The sequence below is a fragment of the Peromyscus eremicus genome, chromosome 7 (genome assembly GCF_949786415.1).
Source record: "Peromyscus eremicus chromosome 7, PerEre_H2_v1, whole genome shotgun sequence".
NCBI lineage: Eukaryota > Metazoa > Chordata > Mammalia > Rodentia > Cricetidae > Peromyscus > Peromyscus eremicus.
Window position 1 is genome coordinate 116,804,663 of NC_081422.1, and position 17,324 is coordinate 116,821,986.

Consider the following 17,324-nt stretch of genomic DNA (forward strand, 5'->3'; position numbering starts at 1 on the left):
CTCTGTGTTGAAGTTCTGATCAGTAATGGTTCTGCCCTACAATGTCTGAGGATGTGGTCACTGCTGCCCTAGCATACCTCTGACCATCACACATGTATCTGCTCCCATCCATGAACCAGATGTCCTTAGCATCTGGTAGGGGTGTATCTTGTAGATCTGGATGGATATTGTGCGCCTGGGCCAGGATTCCAGTACAGTCATGTATTGGTGCTTCAAGATGGGGGTTGGGCAGCAAGGTGGCTGGGTTAAGGGCAGCTGGAACTTGAAATGTTATTCTGGTGGGGTTAAGGAGCAAAGCTTGGTAATGGGTTAGTCTGGCATTGCTCAGCCATCGGTCGGGTGGCTGTTTGAGAACCCCTTCCAGGGTGTGTGGGGTGGCAATTATTAAGTTCTGCCCCAAGGTCAATTTATCGGCATCTCTGACCAGTAGTGCCACCACTGCTGTGATGCGGAGGCATGGTGGCCATCCTGCTGCCACCGGATCTAGTCTATTTGAAAGATAGGCCACTGGCTTTTTCCACAGTGCTGTTGTTTGGGTTAGCACTCCTTTGCCACCCACTTATTTTCATCTATGAACAGACAAAAGGACTTATTTATATCTGGCAGGCCAAGAGCTGGAACCTCTAGGAGTTTTTGTTTCAAGGCGTCAAATGCCTTCTGCCTGTCCTCTGTCCAAAGTCCAAGGTGTTCTTAGTTGCTTCTTATAGAGGTTTGGCCAGCTCTGCAAATCCAGGGATCCACAGGCGGCAGCATCCTATTGTATCCAGGAACTTCCTCACTTGTTCTGTAGTTTTGGGAGTGGGTATTTTTAGCACTATCTCTTTATGGGTATCTGACAGCCATCTCTGACCCCCTTCAAGGACGTACCCCAGATATATTACCCTGGGCTGATAGATCTGGGCCTTCTTTGCAGAGGCCTGGTACCCCAGATCTCCTAAGGCTTGTAGCAGATCTTCAGTTCCCTTTCAACAGGTCTCTGTGTCGGCAGCCGCAATCAGCAAGTCATCTACATACTGCAACAAGCTTATATCAGAGTTCTGGGCTCTATACTCACTCAGATCCTCATGTAGAGCCTTGTCAAAGATGGTTGGAGAGTTCTTGAATCCTTGGGGTAATCTAGTCCAGGTTAGCTGACCACTGATTCCGATCTCTGGGTTGTGTCACTCAAAGGCAAAGTACTGCTGACTCTTGGGGGCCAGAGGCAGGCTGAAGAAGGCATCTTTCTGGTCCAAGACTGTGTACCATTGCTGGTCTGGGGGCAATGTGCTCAGTAGGGTTTAGGGATTGGGCACCATGGGGTGTATGTCCACTACCCTTTTATTTACTTCTCTTAGGTCCTGTACTGGCCTATAGTCATTGGTATGGGGCTTCCTAAACAGTAGCAGTGGGGTGTTCCATGCAGACTGGACTGGCCTTAGGACCCCAAGGGTCAGCAATCTTCTTATGTGGGGCGTTATCCCTTTCTTTGCTTCCAGGGGCATGGGATATTGGTGGACTTTAACTGGGTCTGCATCTGCCTGAATTTCCATGTATATAGGGGTGTATGTTTTGCTAGCCCCATGCCCCAGTTTCTGCCCATGCTCGCGGAAACTTTTGAAGCCATTTCTCTGTCTCGGGCTCAGGGGCCATGGGCTTTTGGTGTAGTCTATATTCCTCCATCAGGTTGGCAGTCATTAATATTTGGACTGGTTTCCCATTTTGATAAGAACTGGACTTTTTTCTCGGAAAAGTAGATTGGGGCTTTCATTTTTGACAAAAGATCTCAGCAGATAGGGGCATTCTGGAATTACTGGGAATAAATGGGTTACCTTTCCCATTCCAAGGTCCACTGTTCTTCGGGTAGTCCATGAGTAAGATTTAATACCTGTAGCTCCCTGCACCCATGTGTTCTGGTGGACATGGGTCCGCCTGTTATGAGGAGGATGAGTTCTTTGTCCCTATATCCACTATGAATCTTATTGGTTTCCTCTCCACTCTCAGGGTTACCTAGGCTCAGGGAGGGGGTCTGAGCCCCATCTCCCCTAATCACTATCTTCTTCTAGAGCAGCCAGGAGTATCTTAGTGGTCGGGGTCTTTCATCCCTTTTCCTTAGGACAGTCTCTTACCCAGCACCTTTCCTCCTTACAGTATGCACACTGATTTTTGCCTACCTTAGGCTTGGACCATTGCTTCCTGTCTCCACTCTGGGGGGATCCAATTGGTCCAGTTCCTGTTGCCAAGAGTATCTCCTTTAGCTGAGCCTGTTGTTGTTCCAGGATCCTTGCTGAACTCCTCTCCTGTCTCCTTTCTCATTTTCCTTCTTTCTGTGCCCTTTCCATTTCCCACCCCTTGTCTTTCTGCTCTTCTGTCTCTCTATTATAGAACTTTTCCACCACTGCCATAAGATTCTTTTCACCTAATCTCTCCATTGACTGCAGCTTTTTCTTGATATCTGGTGCTGCCTGATTTATGTAGGTGAACATTATTATCAGGTTCTTCTGCCTTGAGGTCATATGGCATATATTGCCAAAAGGCCTCTAGTAAATGTTCTAAGTAAGCAGCCGGGCTCTCCTCCGCTCCCTGTCTAACATCATAAACCTCAGCCGTATTAATCAGCTTTCGTGCAGCCACTTTGAGACCTGCCAACAGAGCCTGGGTTAGATAAGGAGCCTTTCCTTACCTTGCACCATGTTGTAGTCCCACTCTGGGCAGGTGGAAGGGAAGTAGGCATTGATGATTGCTGGATTGGATATAGGAGCCCCATGGGGCCCAGAACCAATTTCCAGGTGGCCTCTGGGACCCTATTCTGCTCCTCTGTGGTGAACAGGATACCTAGGAGCTGGTTACAATCACCCAAGGTGGGCTGGCGAGTGAAATTAACAGTCTCTAAAAGGTTAATTAGTTCTTGGGGTTCTTAGAGAACCGAGCATTCTGAGCGTGCCAGTTGTATAGGTCACTGGTCGAGAAGGGCCAGTAGTGGAAGGACGGGTTCCCGTCTGCATCTACAGGTCCAGCAGGTCTGAGGGGTAAGGCCACAGTGGTGTCTGGTTGTGGGGTTGCACCCCAGCAACTTTGGATTGCCTGGGTCGGCCCCTGTGGTGGTGTGGATCTGGCAGGGGGTTAACTGGTAGATGGGGAGCATATGAAGGAGGAAAGAATTCAGATCCTTCTGTTCTTACCTGGAGGATCAGTGTCTTCAGGTCCTTTCTGGCTTTTATAGGGAGTACCTGTGGGGGAGTGGATGGTTCAAGTGGGAGGTTAACAGGTGGTGGGGATAGAAAGGGCTTGACCCAGGGGAGGGGCCCCCAGTCCTATCAATAAGCCCTCTTCATGTCACTATGTAAGGGATATGGTCTGGGTGTCCTGTCCGGGGTCTGAACACAATTTCCTTGACCCTGTGGATGGTACTGGAGTCAAAAGTCCCCTCCTGTGGCCAGCCAACGTTGAAGGCGGGCCATTCTGAGAAACAAAAAGTAATCCACTTATTTTTCCTAACATTGACACTGTTGTTGTAAGCAGCCTCCTTCACATCCCTCCAATGCACCAGGGTCAGGTGTTGGTTACGCTTGTGGCTGGCCGCTGCCTGTGGCAGCCATGCTGACAGAGGAGAGTGCTGGATGAGAGTCACAAGCCATGGTTATCTTTTTAGAGCTTTATTGGGAGAGAAAGGGAGAGAGAGAGAGGGAGAGGGAGAGAGAGTTGGGGGGGGCAGCAGAAGGAAGGAGCAGAAAGGAAAGAGAGGGGCACACAGAGGGCCCACCCACTTTTTAGGCTGGGACACCATCGAAGGCTGATGATGTAATTAAGGACCGAATCCTTATATCAGGTCTAGAGGGGAAGGAGGGGTATTTCCCATGGCTTGTCCTTGTGTGTTAGCAAACAAGAGGTGAGCAGAAATATAACAAATCACACTGACGAACAAGACAGTCAGACAGAAAGGAAGAACAAGGGCCCTTAACAGAGTTCTGTGGCTCACAGATGGTCCAGGCAGACGGGAGTTCTGTGGTTAATCAGTTGCTACCAGATGGCCAGATGGCGTTCCTGACTTCCTGACTTTGTACCTTCTGGTTCCTGGAATTTATGTCAGCAATACTGAGAACTCAAAACCTAAGGCCTGTTGCAAAGTGGAGAGGCTTACAAGATGGAGGGGCCTTGGTTCTTGACTGTCTCAGTTTGGCAAACCCTTGTGCAGAAACTGTAGGACTCTAACAGGCCCAAGCATGGCAAACATGGCTCTGGCAGGTCTTACCCTCCCCTGTTGTTTTTACACTTTACTCTTATGGGGGGCCTCTCACCCAGCTCCCAAATAAATGATTTTTCAAGACAGGGTTTCTCTGTGTAACAGCCCTGGATGTTCTGGAACTCACTTTATAGACCAGGCTGGCCTCAAACTCAAAGAGATCTGCCAGTCTCTGCCTCCCAAGTGCTGGGATTAAAGACATGTGCCATCCATTTTATTCTTAATTGTAAATGCCCAGCCTTAGCTTGGCTTGTTTCTTGCCAGCTTTTCTTAACTTTAAATTATCATGTCTACCCTTTTGACTTTGGGCTTTTACCTTTCTCTTACTTCCATATATCTTACTTTTTTTAATATACATTATTTTATTACAATTTAAAAAAATGCAACATCCTAAAAAAAAAATTACTGGTAATACAAATTCCTATTAAGTTTGCTGTGCTACCACAAGAAATTAAAGAAACCATTAAATATTTAGGAACATTCAACATCAAAAGCTTTAAATCTAACTGTACGTTGTAGCCCCTGAAAAAGCTACAAACTCCTCTTTTTAAAAAAAGTATTTTCTCTACAAAGAATCTCATCAGCTATACAAAAATCTGTACAGTTTTTATACTGAAGCTCATGTTGAGCTGCACTTGAATTTCACATTCTTAGCAAAATAGTTGCCTGAGCACATACACGCCACACATTTTAGGACAGCCATTTATTCTTCATCCTCCTCCTCATCATCATCATCTTTGTCTTTTTGGAGCATTAGGATCAATTTTCTTTCCTTATCACCTTTGGGAGGAACGTAATTCTTCACCTCCCTGTCATAACGAGTTTTGTCACTCTTGGCCAAATCTTTGAACTTGGACTTTTCCTTTGCAGACATGGTCTTCCATCTCTCGGAGCACTTCTTGGAGAACTCGGTGAAGTTGACCGAGAAGTCAGGGTGCTTCTTTTTGTGCTTCTCCCGGCACATCTGCACGAAGAAGGCGTATGGAGGACATCTTGCCCCTGAGGCTTGTTGGGGTCTCCCTTGCCTATGCTGACAGCCCAAACGCTTCCCTCCGAGCCCCAACAGAGATACTTCCTTCCCCAATCTCCAGTGAGAACTGGTATCCCTTGTATATCTTACTTTTACCCTTACTCCATGGCTGGCTGGGTGGCTGGGTGGCTGGCCCCTAGCATGCTCCTGTCTTTATTCTCTTGCTCTTTCTTTTCCTCCCAGAGCTCTCCTTCTATTTATTCTCTGCCTGCCAACCCTGCCTATCCTTTCTCCTGCTTTGCTATTGGCCATTCAGCTCTTAATTAGACCATCAGGTGTTTTAGACAGGCAAAGTAACACAGCTTCACGGAGTTAAACAAATGCAACATAAAAGAATGCAACACATCTTTGCATCATTAAACAAATGTTCCACAGTATAAACAAATGTAACACATATTAAAATAATATTCTACAACACTCCCCTTCTTTCTCCCTTGCTAAACTGTTAGATTCTCTTGTTTAGGCATGTCCACATTTCCTGAAGCTAGCCACCAAGGTTGATTCCCTTATTTAGCCTCTTTCTAATGTGGGACTCATTCTTGATACTCATCACTAAGGTCCAACTATAAAACCATCAAGGTCCAGCAATCAAAATTCCCATTTGGCTACTCTGATTAACTTGCCCCATCAGAACTTACCAACCCATCCTAGCTCATTCTTGTTATACTCAGATCACGGGGAACCCCTCCCCCCCTCCGCCAAAAAAAAAAAAAAAAAAAAAAAAAAAACCACCATGGAGACCAAATCCTATATCTAAAAGCAAAGAGCCTTTATTTCAAGCTTAGAGCTTCATCTCTCTGTAAGTCTGATGCAGCAGTGAGAGCAGAGAGCCCCGAACCTGGGTGGGGTAGGGCTTTTATCATAGCAGAGGTTGGAGTGAAGGGATTTCCAGGGTTTAAGACCCTGATTGGCTGACATTTGTCTAGGGGGTATTGTAGCTTGAGTTTTCCTGCCTGGCCTACGGTCAGGGCAAATCTCTCTCGCCTGCCAGTCCCACAGCCTCAGACCCAACCAAGTAAACACAGAGACTTATATTGGTTACAAACTGTATGGCCGTGGCAGGCTTCTTGCTAACTGTTCTTACAGCTTAAATTAATGCATGTCTATTAATCTATACCTTGCCACATGGCTCATGGCTTACCGACATCTTCACATGCTGTTTGTCATCATGGCGGCTGGCAGTGTCTCTCTCACTCAGCTTCCTGTTCTCTCAATTCTCCTCTCTGTTAGTCCCACCTATACTTCCTGCCTGGCCACTGGCCAATCAGTGATTTATTTATTGACCAATCAAAAACACATTTGACATACAGACCATCCCACAGCAGGGTATCTTGGTAAAAAGGGGAAATAGGTCTATGCTAGGCTTGGGGACATCTGATGATCTTATCTAATCTTAACAGTTGGAATGTTTGGAATGTCAGGTACTTCCCCTTAGATGCTGGCCCATCCCTGGGTGGATCCCTGTGTTGTGTTAGCTTTTGGCTTTTCCTGGATCCAGGTGTTGCCTGTCACAGCAACTGTGTCTGGGCCCCTAAGCCTGTCATGGCAGCTATGTGGTCAAGCTGTTTTGGGCCCCCCACAATTGTAACACAAACCTCCCCTTTTTTCCTTTTAAAAATTACTCCTGTAAAGCTGTTTGCTGCTGTTTCTGCCCAACTCAGATTCAGCCACCTTGTCTCTTTATCTTGTTTAATAAAGGACCTCTTTGTGTTGAAAATTGGTGTTTGGGTGGGGTCTGTGTTAGCATTCAAGCATTTACATCAGCCTGCTCTCAGGGACCTAGCAGGACTTGTCATCAGCAGCAGCCAAGATGTGACATGTAGCTACTGCAGCCAGCCATTAAGTAAGTAAAGCACTCTCCATATGTGCAAGCGCTGCAACCACTTATAAAAGGCAAACCCTTCCCACCCCCTCTTTCCTTTCCTTCCACTCTCCCTCAGAGTTTGCCTCTGCACCTCCCCCAAATAAACCTCCCATGTGAGCCCTGTTGCATGGTGTGACTTTGTGGTGGCCCTTGGCTCCAATCACCAATGTTGCCTTCTACTGCTCAAGTATTACAGTCTGTACCTAATCTGATCCAGAGGGGAGCACCCTCTGGATCCCAGGTCCCTTCAGAAAACCCCCACACTCAAGAATAACTGCTACCACAGACAGTTCTTACTTGAAACTTGGAGGCAGAACTAAGGTCAGAAATGCTTCAATTGAACACTGCTGTGGGATGTTCTGTATGGCAAATGTGTTGCTCTGATTGGTCAATAAATAAAACACTGATTGGCCTTTGGCTAGGCAGGAAGTGTAGGCAGGACAAGGAGGAGAATAAAGCTGGGAAGTGGAAGGCTGAGTCAGAGATACTGCCAGCCTCCACGATGACAAACAGCATGTGAAGATGCCGGTAAGCCACGAGCCATGTGGCAAGGTATAGATTAATGGAAATGGATTAATTTAAGCTGTAAGAACAGTTATCAGGAAGCCTGCCACGGCCATACAGTTTGTAACCAGTATAAGTCTCTGTGTTCACTTGGTTGGGTCTGAGCGGCTGTGGGACTGGCGGGTGAGAGAGATTTGTCCTGACTGTGGGCCAGGCAGGAAAACTCTAGCTACAGAACACAATGATAGTGTTTTGGGAACTTCTGTGAAACTGAGTCACTGAACCCTTTTCAGTTGGACAGAGGCATTTAGATCACTCTGTAATGAGGTCATCTTGGGCCTCTGTTAAACCTGAGATTCACAAGGAGAAAGACCAGCTCCACAAGTATTCAGTTAAAGCAAGTTTTATTTAATACTCACCAGGATGATGACCATACCCATGATTCCCCTAAAATAGCTGTGAGCTACATTAGCTAGGTGTCTATAAAGGCCAAACCCACAAAGTACTTCCTGCCTTAGTCCTGTGGGGGCAAGCATACATCCTGACATATTCCTGCCTACATATCTTCTGATGTGTGACCAAGCACATCTTGCACAGTTGGAACAACCAGTCTTGTTTATTGAAGGGAAAACACATGATATGTTGTCTTCAGCCCCAGCATTCCAGGAAGTTATTTGTCCTTGGGCAAGTGGGACTTACAGGTTAATGTTAACCCTTACCCTCAGGTCCTGCAGCCTCTTACTAGGTAGGAGATAGGAAGCAGGTAAGCAAGAAGTACAAGTACTAGCGGGCGGTAATGATGGCGCATGCCTTTAATCACAGCACTCGGGAGGCAGAGGCAGGTGGATCTCTGTGAGTTCAAGGCCAGCCTGGGCTACAGAGTGAGTTCCAGGAAAGGCACCAAGCTACACAGAGAAACCCTGACTCGAAATACCAAAAAAAAAAAAAAAAAAAAAAAAAACGTACAAGTACAAGGCAGTGAAGGGCTGGGCAGGGTTAAAATTCAGCTACCTCGCCTACACATGAACAGTTTTATAATCAGTTTTTACTCCCTATGTTTCTAAAAATGGTTACAATAATTACCAGTTTGTTCCTTGCCTCTTTCCCCTTCTGTCCCCCAACTTTCCCACTGGTAGCCATTACCTTTTTGATCTCTATCTCCACTGTTAGAAGCGTAAGCAGATTTGCAAGTTACAAAGGATGTTTTCTAACTGGGCACACCTACAGGTAGAACAGTGTGCCCAGTTGGCAGCACATGTGATTATAGAGTGTCATGCAGGTTGAGAGGCAGTTTTGTCTCTAGTGGTCTGGGTTCTCACAATCAACTCACTAGCCAAAGCTTGATTAATCCATTCTACATTCTGTACCACTCTATCTCCTCTGGGAACATACCAGGTTTTACCATTTATCCTATAGGCAACATAACTTGGAAACTTACTCGTTTTTTAATTTATTTTTTAATTACACTCATGATATTTATTAATTACATGCATGATATTAATTTAAAAATATGGAACGTTTCACGAATTTGCGTGTCATCCTTGCGTAGGGGCCATGCTAATCTTCTATCGTTCCAATTTTAGTATATGTGCTGCTGAAGTGAGCACGGAAACTTAATCTTAATAGTTGGCACTCTGTTTATTTTCTCGTGTCCATCTCCTTTAACTTTTTTTTTTTTTTTTTTTTTTTTTGGTTTTTCAAGACAAGGTTACTCTGTGTAACAGTCCTGAAACTCACTTTGTAGACCAGGCTGGCCTTGAACTCACTGAGATCTGCCTGTCTCTTCCTCCTGAGTGCTGGGATTAAAGGCCTGCACTACCATTGCCCGGCTTGTGTAGAGTATTTTAAGGTGTGTTGCTTTTGTTTAACTCAGTGAAACTGTGTTACTGTGCCTGTGTAAAACACCGGATGGTCTAATAAAGAACTAAACGGCCAATAGCGAGGCAGGAGAAAGGAAAGGTGGACTGGCAGGCAGAGAGAATATATAGGAGAAAACTGGTAGGAGGGATCTAAGATCTAGGAGCCAGAGAAGGGGAGGACATCAGGGGCCAGCTACCCAGCTACACAACCAGAAGCTATGGAGATTTACAGAAGTTAGAGAAAAGAATGAGAAAAGCCCTGAGGCAAAAGATAGATGGGTTAATTTAAGGAAAGCTGGCTAGAAACTAAGCCAAGCTAAGGCTGGGCATTCATAAGTAATAATAAACCTCTTTGTGTGATTTTTTGGGAACTGAGTGGTGGGCCCCCAAAAGAAGAGCAAAAAAAATAAATAAATAAAAACCAACAATAAAAATCGGTGCCTAACATGATGGCCTCCCATTGAGCAGTCCCATGGCTTGCAGAATCAGTGTTTCTTAAGTGGCCCTGAGAGCTCCAGCAATGGTCAGTGGTGAGCTCCTCTCTGCTAAAGGTTACTATTGAGATGGCTGCTCCTTTGTCCAGGACAAAGTCCATGCTTAGGCCCTGATATCTGTTTTACCATGGACTCATGGCTGTTCTTGATTGAGCTCATTTGCTTCAGTCTGAGTCAGGTCTCTGAGGTGGCAGCTTAGCCCTCAATGGGGGCTTTTTTCACTGAGGCTACTGTAGAGGCCTTACTTTTTTCCTTTTGGGGTTTATCTTCCTTGGCTTTTGGCACCCTCTTCCTGGGGCATTCATTCTTCAAGTGTCCTTTTTTCCTTGCAGCAGGTACAATGGCCCCTGTCTAATGGCCTCCATCATCCTCCCTTGTTTTGGGTTTCTGATTGCCTAAATTTTCCACAGCCCACAATGTGAGTGCCATTATTTCTGCCTTTTTCTCTACATACTTTTCCTTTTCTTTCTCTGTAGCTTTAACCCTGTAAGACATAGGCAATGAGCTGGTTAATATTCATGCCTGTGAGCTTATCTGACTTTCGGTGAACATTAGGTGCAGAAAAAGCAGTGTTGACCGTTGACTGGGCCTCTGGGTTGAAATGGGTATGATCTCTGTAAGCATCACAGAGCCATTTGGCCAGGTTTGTGGCTCCACAAGCTGCATTCCAAACTCAAGGATGGCTAGCCTCATTCTGAGAATGTCCTGGAGGCTCAGTCATGTCGGGGTCTCATTTGGAATGTTCATCAGGAAGGGTGGTTTCAGAGCAGGGCCAGTGCCTCGAGTATATGTAGTACATGCATAGGGAAGAGTAGGAGCCCAGAGGACTCTAGTCTAGTGCCTGCCTGGCCAGCTGCTCACAGCAACCTAAGACTGTGGTGTGTAGCTAGAGTTTTCCTGTCTGGCCCACAGTCAGGACAAATCTCTCTCACCCGCCAGTCTCACAGCCACTCAGACCCAACCAAGTAAACACAGAGACTTATATTGGTTACAAACTGTATGGCTGTGGCAGGCTTCTTGCTAACTGTTCTTATATCTTAAATTAATCCATTTCTATAAATCTATACCTTGCCACATGGCTCGTGGCTTACCGGCATCTTCACATGCTGCTTGTCATGGCGGTGGCTGGCAGTGTCTCCCCCTGCCTTCCTGTTCTTTCTTTTCTCCTCTCTGTTAGTCCCGCCTATACTTCCTGCCTGGCCACTGGCCAATCAGTGTTTTATTTATACAGAACGATATCCACAGCAGTGGTGATATTTTGAACAAATAAAATTTGCCTGAAGATCAGAGGACAGAACAAACCACTGGTGCTGGGGACCAGCCTCAGCAGTTTCGGGGGGTCTGAAGGATGGGATACTTGGAATGTGCAGTAACAACTCAGAGACAATGCTTGTGCAAGCTGACAGGTCACTTCCGACTTCTGCAGTTGCTAAGTAGCTTCTGCTTCTGCCTTGGTAACCTCAGTCTTTTATTATCATGAGCAAGGGGAAACAGAAAGGAAAGGGGAAATCACCCAATATGGAGTGTTCTCATAATTCCAAAGGTTATTCTTAGAAAATCACCAATATGTTCTTCATCATCTTTAATTAAACACAAAAACTATCCCAGGCTTAATACCAGAGCAAGCACAATCTATTTTTATTCTTTAATGATTTTACAATCTTCTGAGCATTTGACCCAGAGTCTAGCCACATGTGGTTTCACAAAAAAAAGTAAAAATAAGAACAGTGGTCAATGTACCAGACAGTCATTTCCTTCTCACACAGCCTGCTCCAACTTCAGACCTCTGCAGCCGCCTAAGTTCCTCCTCAGCCCTCTGCAAACACCAAGCCCTGGGACTGGTGGGCTACAATGACTTCAGACAAGAGATCTGCCCCTGCAGGTCAGTGGCTTTGTCCTTCTTATCCCAACAGTTCCAAGGAAGACCTGATCCGATTTTCAGAGCTCCCATGAAAGGAGCTCACCTTTCCTGGCAGCTCTTTTCAATCTAGGAACCCAATAAAACTTGCATCAATCACTTCAACCATTGCCACATTGTCTCCACACTCCTTCAGGAGGAATCAAAAATATCTGGATTAAAGTTGCCATCTCCCTTTCTTAGTGGAGGCCACCATTTTCCTCCTATTCTGGGTTCCCAAACTTCTCGTTTGTCATCCCATCTATGTGTTACTCCATCCACAGTCTTCAGCCAATACCCATTAGGGTCTCAAGTTTTACACAATGCCCTTGGAATATCCTTAGAAACTGAATTATTCATCATGGCCAATTTGAGTCCAGTGCGCTGATACACATCTTACCATGTGCTATAGTTGACCACACATTCGGTACAGTTTATCCAAGCCTCAAAAGTTTCCCCAGGCTGCAGGTTCTTTCCCATGACCTGCATAACTGCCTTGACCCCAGCCTGAGTGATCATCTCTGTATAATTTCCCATGAAATTTGTTTCATTCCCATCCCATTTCACAGAAAGTACCATTGGTCTAGGAACACAGAACATGAAGAACAGATAGAAGAAAAAGATTAGCATCACAATAAATAATTATATGGAGGAGAACGTGACATGGGCACAACATAAAGCATGACCTCAGGATACGCAGGCAGTTCTGCCTTGGCCCTCTAGAGGCATGCAAAGCACAAGAGCCAGAGGCGCGCGCGCACGCAGAGGTTTACCGGTCCACAATCTTGAGTCCCTCATCTCCAGTTTCTGCTGGTAGCACATAAGGCATCTTGTATGCCATCCCCAGCACACTAGATTAAACATAGAGGCCAGGCAGTGGCGGCACACACCTTTAATTCTAGCACTTGGGAGGCAGAGATCCATCTAGATTTCTGTGAGTTCAAGGTCATGCTGGGCTACACTAGATTAATCCAGTCTAAAAGAGAAACAGAGCCAGGCAGTGGTGACACCTTTAATTCCAGCACTTAGGATCACTCACCTTTAATCCCAGTACTAGGAAGGTTGAGACAGTAAGTAATATGTCTGGGCAGAGAAAGGAATCTAAGGTGGGAGGAGACTAGAATGCTCTTTCTTTCAGGCTAAGGAGTTGGTGGGGTAAGAGGTGATAGCTGTGGCTTGCTCTGCTTCTCTGATCTTTCAGCTTTCAGCCTGATATCTGGCCCCAGGTTTTTATAAGATCATTTAGGATTTGTGCAACATAAGAGGTTTTACCATAGGACCGAATGTATAAATCCCTTTTTGGGTCACCTATTAGAGAAGCTATGTACCTGTCCAGGTTAGGTAACCTCAACAGAACCAGGTTAGGGTACACTCAGACTCACAGCCTCAGAACTGTGAGGCTATTACTTTCATTCTCAAGTGTACACACATTCATCAAGAGTTTAAAGAGTTAGTCCTCAGTTATTCCCACTGAATTCTGTTCTAGGTAGAAATCCAGATTTCATGATGGAAATAATCTTGTAGGGATCTAGCAGAGTTACTATATCTAGGGTAAACATTTTAGGGTGAATAGTTGTTGTAGGCGAGTGTGTTGAAACTCTAGGGGAAAGGTATCCTGACTGTTGAGGAGTCAGGTGAAACCTCGAGCTACTAGGACAGCTCTGGTAACTGGAGCTGCAATGAGGCAGCTCAGCCCTGGAGGGGAAGGCATCCTTACTGTTGGGGAGAGTCAGGCCTGGAGCTGCTAGGACAGCTCAGCTCTGGAGGAAAAGGTATCCCCACCTGAGTCAGGCTATACCTGGTGTCCCCGCAGGACATAGCAGTCCTGCTCCTCTCCTGGAGAGCAGCTACCGCTGAGCTTTGTTCAGCTCCCACTTCAGGGGACTTCCCAGCAGCAGAGTTCTGCTTCTTCTCCAGCTGAGATGTTGCTTCTTTTGCTTCACTCTGCTAAAGGGGAAACCCCTGCAGAAATGTAGCAGTCTCCTCTGGCTCCAGCAAAAAGTTGTTACTTTTTCTACTCTGCCTTGTTCGGCCCCCTAAGGGACGTCTTAGCAAGATTCTTCTCTGCACCAAAAAATGAAGATCTTCACACCCAAAACTCTTTTGAGAAAGATTTATTTGGGAAGGAGGAGTCCAGGAGAGTGGCTGCCTCTACCAGGGTGGGAATAAACAGCCACCAGCTGAACAGGTGGGGTGGTTTATATAGGATCTCTCGGGGGCAGAGTTTCTCCAGGGAGAAGATTTTCTGTCCAGTAATTGGTTAGTTTTCCTGTTCAGGGATTGGTTAGTTTTGTGGGTTAGGGGCAGAGATGGCCCTGATTTCAGAGCCAAACTGTGTTTCACTGGCCTTTCTTAGCTTTTTGACTCTAATTCTAAGGCCAAGGCATATTTCTTTCACTGGCTTTGATTCTAGGGACAAAGTGTGTTTCTTTGGTACTGGTTTCAGAGTCAGGGCATGTTTCCTTGGTTTTGGGTTTGGGGATTGAAAGAATTAAACATGAGAAAGAGGAACGAGTACCAGCCTCAGGCCCCCAAACCAGGTCCCCAAACCGTTAGCCTCAGCAGAAATATTCTTGTCATATTTCTTGTGGCATCAGCAGAATGATCTTGCGACATTATTTGGGTCCAGCAGAATATCCTATGGCTATTCTAGGAAAAAAAGCAGTCCCCATGGAAAGTCCCCATAGCTATACACCCCTCCCCGGTACTGATCTTTAAACTAGCCAATTATGTATTGCCCCGAATGCTATGTTAATTTTTGTGGTTTTTGCCTTTAAAAGATGCCTGCAATTATTGTTCAGGGCTCCTCTCACTGAATTGTGTAGGGGGGTCCATTTGCGCAAACGATTTAAATAAAGCCTCATGTGATTGCATCAACTGGTCTGGAGTCCAGGTTTCTGGGGTGCCTACCAGAGAGGATAGCGCCCTGAGTCTGGGGTCTATCAGGGATAAAGTGTTTCTTTCTTGGCTCAGGTCCTAGATCTAGGCTGTGTTTCTTTTCCTGCTCTGTGATTGGTTGGTTTAACTGCTCAGTTGGCCAGGGGCAGAAATGGGCCTGATTTCAGAGCCAAACAGTGTTTCTTTCACTGCTGTTTCTTAGATTTTTTTAAAAACTCTAATTCTAAGACCAGGGCATATTTCCTTCACTGGTTCTGATTCTAGGGACAAAGTATGTTTCTTTGGAACTGGTTTCAGAGTCAGAGCATTTTTCTTGGGTTCTGGGTTTGGTGGAAACTGAAAAGAACTGTTTAAAGTGGCTGATGGGGGCTGAAGAGATGATGGCTCAGCAGCTAAGTGTGCCTATGTGGTGGAACACACCTTTAATCTCAGCACTCAGGAGGCAAAGACAAGTGGATCTTTCTGAGTCCAAGGCCAGGCTGGTCTACACAATGAGTTCCAGGCCAGCCAGAGCTACACAGTGGGACCCTGTCTGGGACCTCCATATAATTGGGCTACCACCCAAAGGTGCCATTCACTCTGAGGAGTATCTTCCCTTCAGTTACTCCTTCCAGGAAAACCTCTATCCCAGAAACATGTCTCTTAGTTTATTCTGATCCTGCCAAGTTGGCAGTCATCATGGGACATGGACTCACACTACAGCTCTGCCACTCCTGGAGAGACACACTCCACCTGAATCTGTTTCCCATTGCAAAAATGCAAACTGTGGGGCTTGTGTGTCTGTGAGCAACGGTTGTCAACATAGACACTACTAAGCTAAAGGCCTGGTGCATTACATTGTGTGTAATGACCAATGTGTGAGTCAAAAAAGCAAGCAGTAGGCATCCCACCTTACACACAAAAAAACAGGCCCACGGACTGTGGTATTTGGATTCATAAATGTGGATTTGATAAACCCCAAGCACAAAGGTAAAACTGTTTAGCAAACTATAATAGTTAAAGAAGTTTCAATAACGAGTATATGCTGTGGGACTGGTAGAATCACAACAGTTTAAATTCTTGGGGACTCGTCCTCTGAGAGAGATACATCCTTTTATAGCAGATGAGTTTTGCTATCTTGTTAGTTAGCAAACTTTGTAACACTATTTATCCTTCCTGAGACAAGCAGTTTGTGGTGAGGTGCCAGGGATAAATAGGAATTGAGCTCTAATTGCATAGGGCATCATCAGGTCAGGCTCCTAGTTGTCAAAGTCTGATAGTTGTAAAGAACGGATTTTGCTTTAGTTGTATTTGGTCTTTTTGTGTCAATAGTGAGGTCCCTGGATTCTGGATGGCCCGAATTAGAGCGCGATGCCCGCTTGAGCCTCAGATGTCCAATTTCTTTTTTTTTTTTTTTTTTTTTTTTTGGTTTTTCGAGACAGGGTTTCTCTGTGTAGCTTTGCACCTTTCCTGGAACTCACTTGGTAGCCCAGGCTGGCCTCGAACTCACAGATATCCGCCTGCCTCTGCCTCCCCAGTGCTGGGATTAAAGGCGTGTGCCACCACCGCCCGGTTGATGTCCAATTTCTTGCTTGCCTTGGCAACCGACACTTCCGGAATCCAGAAGATACCGGAAATGACGCTCTCACGCTTCCGGTGCTGCTGTTGTCATTTCTTAGGGTCCTGGTGGTGCTGGGGCCGGTGAGCCGTCACGCCTGCAGGTCGTGCCGGGAAGGGAGGTGCGGCCAGCACTCGGGCGCGACGCCGGCCGGTGCCGGGGTGCCTGTCCGAGGCGGAGTCGCCTCGTCCTCGTTCCGCGAGGTCGGCTCGGGTTGGAGCCTGTGCGTCAGTGCTGCACGGGGCAGACCCGCCAGGTGAGCGGTGCCACGGAGGCAGCTACGCTACTTTCTGGAATGGTGCGGCAAAGTCTTCTGCTGAGCATTCGGGACAGTAAAGTCAGTGGGGAAGTGTCCTGAGCTTCACGTGTGTGCTCTCAGAGAGTTCACAGATTAGTCTTTAAAAAACAGAAACAGGCTTAGCCGGGCAGTGGTGGCACACTTTAATCCCAGCACTCGGAAGGCAGAGGCAGGGCAGTCAAGGCTACATACAGCACACAGAAACCATGTCTTGGGAAAAAAAAAAAAAAGCAACTACAACAAAAAACAGGCTCAGAGGAAAATGTCTAACTCTGGGGTCTCCAGTGCCTGGTATCTGGAACCACAGCATACCTCCTAGTTACCCCTGAGGAGCTGATTTTCAAATGGCATGCATAAACGGGAAAACATTATCCCCAGACTTTGCCAGCTGAGTTAACCACACTGGTTTACCATATCTCTGTTCCTGTGTAACACATATACACATGTGCACGTCTGGAAGCCAGTCCTGCCTTTTGAGTCTTCCCAGGAAATGGAGCCCACATCTGTGTAAACTGCAGAGTTGCGTTAAGAGAAATGATCCAGCAGAGGACTGGCTTCCAGAAAACGGTCGGTAGGGTTACGGAAGCGATACTACTGGTGTGCCTGGAGAGACCAGAAAGGCTTGAGTTAAGTAGAAAAGATCTCCAGAGTTCTTACTCTATCT

General features: G+C 46.2%; 1 protein-coding gene and 1 non-coding gene across 3 annotated transcripts in view; one reads left to right on the top strand and one right to left on the bottom strand.

Moving 5' to 3' along the window:
• LOC131915576 (zinc finger protein 852-like) overlaps positions 1–17,324 on the top strand; it is a 32,540-nt gene that overhangs the window by 4,383 nt on the left and 10,833 nt on the right. Inside the window, exon 1 of one of the 2 annotated variants that reach the window (XM_059268983.1) lies at positions 16,412–16,618. The exons of the other annotated variant lie outside the window; for it this stretch is intronic. The gene's annotated coding sequence lies outside the window, so the exon portion shown is untranslated. Of the gene's footprint in view, positions 1–16,411; positions 16,619–17,324 lie in introns of those variants that run through there. 2 annotated transcript variants of the gene reach the window in all.
• On the bottom strand, positions 9,122–9,224 carry LOC131915807 (U6 spliceosomal RNA). The gene has a single exon (XR_009380448.1). It is a non-coding gene; the product is annotated as a U6 spliceosomal RNA (small nuclear RNA).